The following is a 10,341-nucleotide window of genomic DNA, read 5'->3' on the forward strand; positions in this document are numbered from 1 at the left end:
CAGTGTGCCCCCCATTAGATTCACCACTTGAGCTGCCCCGCAAGACCGTGCCCTTTGCAGACCCTGCTTCATGGGCATGAAGCGAGGTGCCCAGATCTTAATAACAAGTCTGGTTCCAGTTACTTTCTGAACTTAGAAGCGAGACTGAAAAGCAAAACCGATCTGGGAAGTCTGCACAAGTCCCCTTATCTCCCCCCCATGGGAAACCCCTCGCCCCTCAGAAGGCAAACGTCTTCCGGTTTTCAGATCCCTCGCTCCGTCTTTCCCACCTGACCCCGAGCTGGGCAAGGAATACCGCCCCCATTTTACAGATAAGCAAACCGAGGCTCCGGGAGGCCTCGGGAGCTGGGGGGTCACACAGCCAAACGAAGGCAGAGCCGGGAAATGCTAAGAAGAGCCGCCGTGGCCCCTTTGTCCTGCACATGGGCTGAGGGCTCCTGCGGGAGGAGTGCCAGCAGCACGGCTGGGCGTGGGCACCGTCACCAAAGGGAACCCTCCCCCTGCAACTCCCAGGAGCATGCTGACCCCAGACCCTCCTCCCACAGAAGCTCCTTGGAAGCAAACTTGCTGACCTCAGCCCAATTCTTTTCCAAACACGCCCTTCCTCCGTCTCCCCAAATCTCAGTGTCTTTGGATCATTTCCCTGCGGAGAGGCCAAGGCGGGCCCGGCGGCCCCTAGAAGGGGTTCCCTCCCGGAGCCTTGCTCTCAGCCCCCGCCCCTCCCCAGCCACCGTCCTGGCCTGCTCTGCTGGGACACTCGGCAGAGAAACCACAAATAATTTCGCTGTTTAGCAGAACATCAGTCTGGGTTTCCACGGCAACAGCCTCTGGAGCCAGCTGCCCCGGCAGCTGACAGCACAGGGCCAGGCCGGCTCGCATCTCCTGTTGGAGCGGAGGAAATGGATCCACTCTTGTTTCTGAGATTCCAGAATCTCCAGGCTGGACGCCGGGGGCCTCCGTGACACAGAGGCCAGGCCAGGGGATCTCGGAGACTCAGCGGCGGTCGGGTGAGGAGGCTGAGTGCCTGCCTGGGAGGGTGAAGTCAGAAGTCCCAGGGCGACCCACCGCCCCCAACCATTGTGCATCGGCCCGCTGCTGGGCACAGGCACGCACCAGGAGCGCCACTGTCCCATCCTGCCTCGGCCTCGCCACCTTACCAGGCAAGTCCCACTGAGGCACCACGGGGCAGGTGGGGAAATGGAAGCCCAGAGGGACTCCGTGGCTCCTCTCAGCACACAGTAGGCATCTGGTTCCAGAGCCTGCGTGCGTCTGCTCACCTCTCAGTCCATGGCCGCTCCTGCTCCGGAGCGTGGACACCCCCGGGGTCTTCACGTCACTGGTCTCTAAGGAGCTTCTGCCACGAGGGGACTCCTCAGGATAGCGGAGGCTCCTGTGTGCTGAGTTCTTGCTACTGTGCTGCCCGCTTCTGGTGCTTTTTTCTTCCCTCTCTTATTCCTTCCCCGAGGCGGGATATGCTCTTCCTACCCACTCTGCTTCCGAGAAAAGGGAGGCTCAGGGAGGGGAAGCGAGTTGCCCAGAGTCACATGCTTCCAAGTGAGGGGGTACAGGTGGGAGCCAGGCCGACTCATAACTCGCACCCAAGATGCCCTAAGGGCGGTGTTTTAGGCAGCGTCCTGGCTCACCCCTTCCATCCCACAATCGCCCAGGTGGACATCTGACCCTCGAGCACTGGCTGTCCCCAGGCCCCTGCCGCATGGCGGAACCAAACTCTGGGGGATATAGCATCTCGGGGACTCTGGAGCCTGGGAGCTGGCCCTGCAGGGTCAGGCCCTGAGCTGGCGCCAGGGCACGTGGAGAGAGACAGGAGCGAGGTGCTGCCGTCCGGGACCTCGCCGCCTCGGGGCGGGGGCGGGGGAGAGTCGTGTGGACAAGCAGCCGCAAAGCCACAGAACAACATCACCGTATGAGCCTGAGGGTTTTTCTCTGGCAGCAAGGAGCACCAGGGCAGTTTCCCCTTGGGAGAGAGGCCGGTGTGAGTGCAGGGCTGGGAGCAGTGCGGGGCCTGAGATGTAATGAGACGGAGGATCTGCGACCTTGGGGAGCCCAGGCCAGGGCCAGCAGGAAATGCGGTACCAGTGAGTATGATAGTGAAGAGGCCGGCCCATGCGTGGGTGACAGGTGGGGCTCGAGCGTATGCGACGCCCAGAGAGGGAAGAACTGAGAACTCCTCATCTATGGTGAAAAAGAGGACGAGGGAGCTGGGTCTTTCATTTGTTTAACTGTGGCTTCATGTCCCTACTTTGTCAAAAAACAAAAAGGGATTTGTGGTGGCTTAATAAACACACACAGTAGGACAGGATTTTTAGTAGGGGAAGAAAACAAGGGGGAGAAACATAAGATAAAACAGAGATAGAGTTAGTGGTCAAAATAGATGCCACCAGGTCCTCTGTGCGTGCTGTCTGAAGTATGGCAAATTTGACTCTGAGTTTCCTGGCAGCCAATGCAAAAAGGAAAGCACGCTCCACCATTCAATTTACAAGGTGCCCCGGATGAAACAAACAAGCCGCTGGGAGATGCCAGGTTCCATGTACTTTGGAAAAAGAAGAGGACCTTCTTATCAAGATCGTCTTGACAACGCCTGCGTGCATAACAGCTGGACCACATCCCTGCGTAGACGAAGTGATGCTTCTGGCTGAAGCATCCTTTGAAGTGATGCTTCGAAGCATCTGTGGGGCCAGGAGTATGGCTCAGGCCCCCTGCAAGGGGTGAGCCGGGGCCGAGAGGCACGCAGACGTCTGGTGGCCAGGCTTTCTGGAGCTGTGCTCGAGCACAGCTTCTCACCAAGAGTGGGGGCATATCAGAATCCAAACCTCCAAGTTCTCATACCCACGAGATTCTACAAAGCCCCCACCCCCCGTACAGATGGGACCAAAGCCTGGCGCTCAGGTGGGCCTTGCGTGGGCTGGAGGCACCGCCCTGGAAGCTGGTGTTCCAACTTGGCTGCCGGCTGGAATCGCCCAGGAGTTTACAAAGACCCTGGTCCCCGGCTCCGCCCTGGGTTCTGATCTAATCTCCTCTCAGGTGCGGTCCAGGCTTGAGGATCATTTAAAGCTCCCAGGTGATTCTCGTGTGCAGCCAAGTTCAGAACCCTCTGGGGGAGCCGCGTCACCTGTTCTCCGCCCAAGGTCTGGGACCCGCAGTTTGGCAAAGGTCCCACAGCAGAGAATCAGGGTGGCACCCCGAGGGCCCCAGGTCCCAGGGGAGGGTGGGTGCCCCAACCAGTCTCAGGGCTGAAGGGGAAGCCACCCACCTTGGAATGCGGGTTAACCAATGGCTGTGAGGGTCCTCGAAAAATAATTTAGGCTCTGCTCCGAGCCCCGGTGCAATGGGTGATGGGACCCCTAATTTCACTCTGTAGATAAGCTTTTCCCAAAGGCAGTTGCTCAGCACAACACATTTCATGGCGTCCCGGGGGAAGGTGTTCCGTGGGCAGAGTTTAAGGAGCACATGACACCGCTGTCAGCAGGTGTCCCCACACAGGGCCGGCGATTTTCCCAAAGGCACATGCGGGTTTCCCCAAGCTCTCTGGCCATCGGCTCTATTTCCCAGATCGCGTGTTTTTTCAGGAACTGGTCCACGGAGCTGTGCCCTACGGCAGCTTTGTCGAGAAAAGCTGCTGTCATCATTCCAGGCAGACCCAGTTGTTTTTTTTTAAAAAAGTCATTTATTAAAGAAATCTCCGGGCCGGCACAGCTACGACATCCGGCTCGGAACCCCGAAACTGCCTGGTTCCCCGAGATAAAGCGGTTGGAACAGGTACCCACGTGGAATGGAGCAAGCTGAAGCAGGCTGGTTAGCACTCGGTGAGCTAAATGTCAAAAGATGTGCGCTAAAGACGACGATTCAGATCTTGGAAGCATGGAGTCGATGCCATTCTTCCCGACAGTAGTTAATTAGAGGCGCCAATCACCTTTTAGGAGATTCCCAGTCAGTGACAAAATAATCGTGTCATTAGAAGGGTTAATATTTGTAACCCGTCAACAGCCCTGAAAAATGCGGGAAAGAATACTATAAATCAATAGAAAGTGACAAGGGGCGAGAAAAAAATGAGGAATAATGGCCTCTAACAGATGCATGATGCAGGAAGAAACATCCCCTAAACTTTATTGGCTTAAAACCACCGCAGCTTCCTTCTGGCTCACCCCGCGTGTCAGGGGAGCGCGGCAGAGATTCTGCTGGTTGGCCAGTCAACGAGCCCGGCTCCTGGACGCTCAGGGTCTGCACCAGCCTCTGAGATCGCTGGGGAAGGGCTGACAGTGGAGGTGGGAGGGTTTAGATGCTGGCTCTTCAGAGCGCGCCCAGCCGGGTGCAGCCCTAGCTCGAGGCCAGGAGGAGAACCCGCTATCTGGGAACAGTCCAAAGGCCCCCACCAGGGACAAAATCCTCCACCCCCTTGTCCACTGAAAACGTGCAAATTGGAACAACAGAGGGACTATGGAATTGCTTCCCCAACGCTGCAGAGACAGAAACAAAAGTGAGGAGAAGCTTGCTATCCTGTAGGCAAACGCTTATCCTTTTCTTTTTTAAGTACCAAATCTACTTTGTTTTAAATCACGCTTTAGGAGACAAACTGCAGACCCCAGACAGATTCGCTGCCTTGTTTTTGTACAGCTGTGAGCTAACATTGGTTTTTAAATACTTTTTTTTTTTGAGGAATATTAGCCCTGAGCTAACGTCCACCGCCAATCCTCCTCTTTTTGGTGAGGAAGATTGGCCCTGAGCTAACATCCGTGCCCATCTTCCTCTATTCTGTATGTGGGTCACCACCACAGCGTGACTGACGAGTGCTGTAGGTCCGGGCCTGGGATCCAAACCCGTGAACCCTGGGCAGCTGAAGCGGAGTGTGCGAATTTAACCACTATGCCACCGGGCTGGCCCCTTAAATGCTTATAATGATTGGGAAAAAAATTTTTTTTGAATGATAGCAAAAATCAAAAAAAGAATATTTTGTGACACGTGACAGTTACAGAAAATTCACATTTCCGGGTGCGTTTATGGGACCCAAGTCACACTCCTTGGCTTCCAGACCCCACTGCAAAGGCAGAGTGGAAACACTGTGACAGAGATCGCGTGTGGCCCGTGAAGTCTTCAGTATGTGCCGTCCGGGGCAGATGCTTCTCGTTTTCACTCTCGGTGGAGGAAAGAGAGAGGGAGCAGGATGTGTGAGGCTCAGCCCCGGGGACGGTGACCTCGGGCGCGTAGGTGGAGGCAGTGAGTGGATGAGGGGGCAGCTGGCTCTCGGCAGCTCCTCCACAAGGTGACCGCTGACCCACGCTCCTCGCAGGAGGTCACGGGCAGGGTCTTCAGAAGGTCCCTAGCCTTGCCGTCCAGCCTGTAACCCCACGGAGAGAGGGAAGGAAGGTTGAGAAGGACCGCCAGTCCTCACCTCCGGCCCCCTGGGTTCACCACTACGAGATGCTCGGACGATGTCAGCAACGGGAGACCGATAACCAGAGACGGCCGTCCCGTGTGGGGCACCGGCCAGAGAGGAACCAGCTGGCACCATGTGACTAAGGCTCCGAAGGGAAAGACACAGCTGATGTCAGCTTCGCAACCCGGAAAAATCCATCAGCTGGCGACCTCGGCGGCCAGATTCGTACTCTGCTCCGTCGCTGGAACGTTTAGCCAAACTCAGAATCTCGAGAAGAAAGAAGGAGGCCGAGAAGAGACAGCAGAGGTGAGGGAGCGGGGGACGCGTGCTGTCCAGGGAACGAGAGACGGGGCGGCTCAAGGAGGCAGCGGTGGTCTTGTGGTCAGAGCGGCCAAGTCAGGTGAAAAAGGGGCAGAAAGACCAAAGCAGGAGGCACCGACGATCTTGGCAGGAGAGCTTCCCGGTCGCCTGGGGAAGGGGCATGAAGTTCTGGTTTGGCGAGAGTGGCTGTATGGATGGATCACACAGTGACATTCGACAAGCAGTGACCAGAATTTGTCCTATGCCATGCGCTGTGCTGGGGGTTGGGGAAGTAGCTCATTCGTTCACTCATCCATCCATCCATCCATCCATCCATTCACTCATTTAACAGGTGTTGTCTGAGCGTCCACTGGGGGCCAGGTGCTGGGAACAGAGCCGAGGACAAGACGGATAAGGCGCATGCTCTCGGGGCTCACCTTCAAACAGCGGAGACGGACAGAGGGCACCAAATGCAGTAAAAAGGGAAAACCCGGAGGTGAGGGCAGAGGCGACAGGCTGGGAAGGGAGCACTAGCCATTGCTCTCGCTTGCCGTGCGCCTTGCACGCGTTGACACCGTTGGAATACTCACAATAAAGTGAACTCTTCCTGTCTGCGTTCGACAGAGGAAGAAACTGAGGCACACAGAGCCAGGACGCTGTGCCCAGGGTCCCACAGCTGGTAAGGGGGACAGCTGGGATTTGAAGCCAGGCACCAGAGTCCCTGCTGGAACCCCAGCGCATGGCCGTGCTGCTGGGGCCGGGACCCTGGTGGGGACAGGAAGGAGGGAGCCGCTGTTGGCGGGAGTCAGACCGAGAGAAGGGGCTGAGTTACGGAGAGAAACGACACGCTCCCGCCCCTGGGACGCCAGAAGTCCCCGTGGACGCCGGTGGGGGGAGTTCACAAGAGCCATCCTCACCGAGGATCGCTGAGCGGCTCCCTGATGGAAGACAGAAAGCTCTAGAAATGTGAGGATGAGGACGAGAACTCCAGGCCGGGGGGAAAATAGGAGCAAAAGAATATGATCTCAGGAGGCAGAGATCACAGAGCGGGGCTGGGAACAGAGAACCGAGGGGGACGGGAGCGCAGAGAATGTTAAGGGAAGAAGGAGATAAGGCTGGGAAGAAACTGGGGGCCCAGTGAGAGCAGCCCCGGACCTGAGGGGGGCCTCCAGAGGCAGCAAGGACTGTCCCCTGGTTAATGAACCGTGATCTGCCTGGTGCAGTGGCAACAGCAACAATAATAGTAACAGCCTTTCCTGAGCTTTCCAGGCTGGCTATCCTCCGACCCAGCCTCTCAGGCAGGTGCGATTGTCACCTCCACTGTATAGGTGGAGGAATTGGGGCTCAAGCGGGACCACAGGCCAGTCATTAGCGGAGGCTGGTTTTATTTTCCATCAGATAACCAGGAAGAGAGCCAGAAAACACCGCGGCTCCTGTCCCGAGTGTGTTCAGCAGCCTGGGGACCACGGGGGACACAGAAGAGCGACAGGAGTGCCACACGGGGCCGAGCTTCAGGTGATAAAAACGGCTGTCCTGACAGTAACACCAGCCCAGCCTCCGGGCCCAATTCTGAAATCTGAAAAGCTCTGAATCCCAGAGTTGTCTCGTAACCTGCTTGGCACCCGGACCTGACGGGACGTGACATTGCAGGCGGCAAAATTCCCCAGGCCGTCAGATCTTCCTCTCCTCCAGGCGGGTGTGCGCGTGTTTCGTGGACTCGAACATGGGGTACCAGCTCAGCCCCCATGGGGAGGGTTGCCTAATAGAAGAAATTTAAAAGAAGACTTTCTGAAAATCCGGAAGTCTTGTCTTTTGGCGAAAAGGTGTTCTTTGGTTCTGCTGGGGGGGCCCCACTGTTAGTCCAGGGGGTCAGGAGTCCCCAGTGCTGGGTCTGGCCCTGCCTCCCTGTTGATGTGGTCTCAAGAGGCCGGAGGCGGGCATTTCATGCAGTCGAACGGGAGCAGCAGCGGCTGGCCGTGCTCACCAGGTGAGGCTGCTGGGAGGTGAGGAGGAAGCCATCCCCACAGAGGGGATCCCGCGGCATTTCTGGCTCAGATAGCACTTGATCAAGGAGGGGCTCACTAGCCCGTGGGAAGTGGGTCTGGATGCAAGAGGCCTGGGTCCTAGTCCTGGTCGGCTCTGCCACCAGAGTGCTGTGTGACCCCGAGCAGGTGTCCGCCCCTCTCTGGACCTGTTTTTCTCTTTGTAAAGTGCAGGCCGAGGCCAGGCCCAGCAGGCTTTCCCGCTTGCTTGCACCACCTGGGACACACTGAGCCAGACGCTCGGCTTTTTGTCAGCGCCCCCCTCCCCGGACCCCTGGGTGGCAGGACGGGGCCCCAAGCACCCCCGTGTCTCTGCTCCCCATTCTGTAATTGAAGGGGTGGGCAGGCCTCGCCTTTCTCTTTCTCCGTGACATGTGCCTGCGTTTCGGGGTGGAGCTCAGTGCTTTTCCGGAGTCTCCATTCCCACGGGGGCGGGGGGCAGCCGGGGCGCACCCCGCGCCGCCCGCGGGCCATCCGGGCGGCCCAGCCGGGCGCGGGCAGCAGGCAGCGGGCCGCGGGCCCCAGCTCCTCTCTGCTCGCCCGGCCCCGGGTGGGAGGGATTTCCATGGGGCTTATGGTGATTTATAATGGGAAACCTCGGCTCTCCCCCGACATTGTTCTCGCTGACAGAGGGAAGAATGAAGGCACTAAATCTGCTCTCATCACAGGGAACGAAGAAGCCGCCGCTCGGCCCAGCCCCGGTGCCCTCGACCGCAACAAAGTGCTCTATTGTCATCGATTACATTTTTTCTCAAAAAACCTTCAGCCGCGCACAAGGCCAGCGCCATACCCTCCACTGGCTGGTCCTCTTTGTCTGCGCCCGGGGGCAATGGGATGTGTCAGTCTGAGTAATGCCCCTTCAGGACTTCTCAGGAGCCCGCGATTTCTCAGGCCCCTCGGCCCGGGATGAAAGCGGGCCCGCGCCCGCCGTGCAGCCACCATGCCACCTGGCCCACGGGGACCCGGCCGACTCAGCTGGCCGGGCTGGTGGCCGTTCCCTCCTCCCCAAGTAGGCCTGGGGGTGGCAGTGGGGCAGGGGGGCGCAGGCTGGGTGGGCAGTGGGGCAGGGGGTGCACGGGGGAGCCGGACAGGAGGCCGGGGGTCTCCTTCAGCACTGTCAATCGTCAGAGGAGGCGCGAGTCCCAGCTGCGGTCCTGGGGGGCTGCCCCGGCCGCCCAGGACGGAGGAGTAGCAGCTCCCACAGTCCGAACCACACAGCCCGAACCACACAGCCCTTGAAGGAGCTGTGTCCACACTTCCGAGTGTGTAGTTAGCAAACCAAACCAGGCTGCTTCATTCGTTCATTCGTTCACGTCCTCGCACCTTCGTGTGTTCCCGCCTTGCCCGGTCCTTCATGAGTGGAGAGGGGGTGCTGCTCCCCATGCCTTCCAGGGGCCTCGAGGAGCGGGCATCTGCCAGCAGCTTGGGTCCAACCTGACATGGCGCTCCCAAGCAGGACCGGTTGCGTAAATGGAGGGGCCCAGTGCAAAATGAAAATGAGAGCCTAGTTCAAAAATGAGGAGGGAGGGGCTGCCCCCGTGGCGTAGTAGTTAAGTTTGCGTACTCTGCTTTGGCGGCCCAGGGTTTGTGGGTTGGGACCCTGGGTGCGGACCTACACACTGCTCATCAAGCCATGCTGTGGCGGCATCCCACATACAAAATAGAGGAGGATTGGCACAGATGTCAGCTCAGTGACAATCTTCCTAGAGCAAAAAGAGGAAGATTGGCAACAGATGTTAGCTCAGGGCCAATCTTCCTCACCAAAAAAAAAAAAAAAAAAGGGGGAAGTGTAGTCAAGACAGCACGGCATTGACCTCAGCTCAGAGCCCTTCTGAGGGCTGGCCCTGTGTGGCCGCAGGATCGCCCACCAGAGCAGCTGCCCTGCTCTCAGCACCTCTCCGTCCTCTCAGAGTCCTGGGGCAGAACCCTCTGTGCAATGCACTGACCCTGGAGTGGCTGTTGGCCTGTCCTCCCTGGCTGGTGAGGCCGGACTTACAGACTCACATGTGAGCCCTCTGGGAAATCGGGGCTCAACAAAGAGCTTCAAAGTGCCGGGCCCTGCCTGAGCTGCCGCCTGCTCTGGGCTGCTGTCCCGATTGCCAACTCTCGCTCTCCAGTGGCTCATTGTGGGCTCCCAGTTCAAGGACATCCGAGATGCCCTCATCTGGCTGCTTTGTCATTTACCGCCTGGCCGAGGCCCATAGTCAGGCCGGCTGCCCCCTCAGGAGCTTCAGGGCCCGGAGCAGCCGCCTGTGATGGGGCAGCGCCCCTCTCCCCTCCTGGGCCACCCTCCTGGGCGCTGAACTGACCCCGCAGCAAGCCTGGGCACGGAGCTGCACGTGGTCACCCCTGCAGCCACTGCACCGTGAGGAACAGGCCAGTTTGCAGGGGCCAGGCCTCTGCAAGACCCGAGAGGAGGGGCCAGTCCCGGAGGCCCTACCCTGCCGGGCATCCTCCCCCCGGGGGACCTGGGACTCCACATCAGGGCCATTTGGGGCCTGAGCCTTGGCCCAGGACACTGCATTCTCTTAGGGCTTCATCCTTGCCCATGCGTGACACAGAATAGACAGGAGCCTGCAAGACGGGGTCACTGAGGCCGTGTGCCGG

At 58.6% G+C, this 10,341-nt stretch overlaps 1 long non-coding RNA gene across 2 annotated transcripts; it reads left to right on the forward strand.

Annotated features, from left to right (window-relative positions):
• Nucleotides 1-632: 632 nt before the first annotated feature.
• Nucleotides 633-8,332, forward strand: LOC106844260 (uncharacterized). 2 transcript variants are annotated; one of them, XR_011495213.1, is made up of 3 exons: nucleotides 633-1,160; nucleotides 6,045-6,188; nucleotides 7,091-8,332. It is a non-coding gene; the product is annotated as an uncharacterized lncRNA (long non-coding RNA). The 2 variants fall into 2 exon arrangements; XR_001401361.3 differs by lacking the exon at nucleotides 633-1,160 and adding an exon at nucleotides 5,153-5,698.
• The last annotated feature ends 2,009 nt before the right edge of the window (nucleotides 8,333-10,341 follow it).

This window comes from Equus asinus, chromosome 17 (genome assembly GCF_041296235.1).
Source record: "Equus asinus isolate D_3611 breed Donkey chromosome 17, EquAss-T2T_v2, whole genome shotgun sequence".
In the NCBI taxonomy this organism is placed as follows: Eukaryota; Metazoa; Chordata; class Mammalia; order Perissodactyla; family Equidae; genus Equus; species Equus asinus.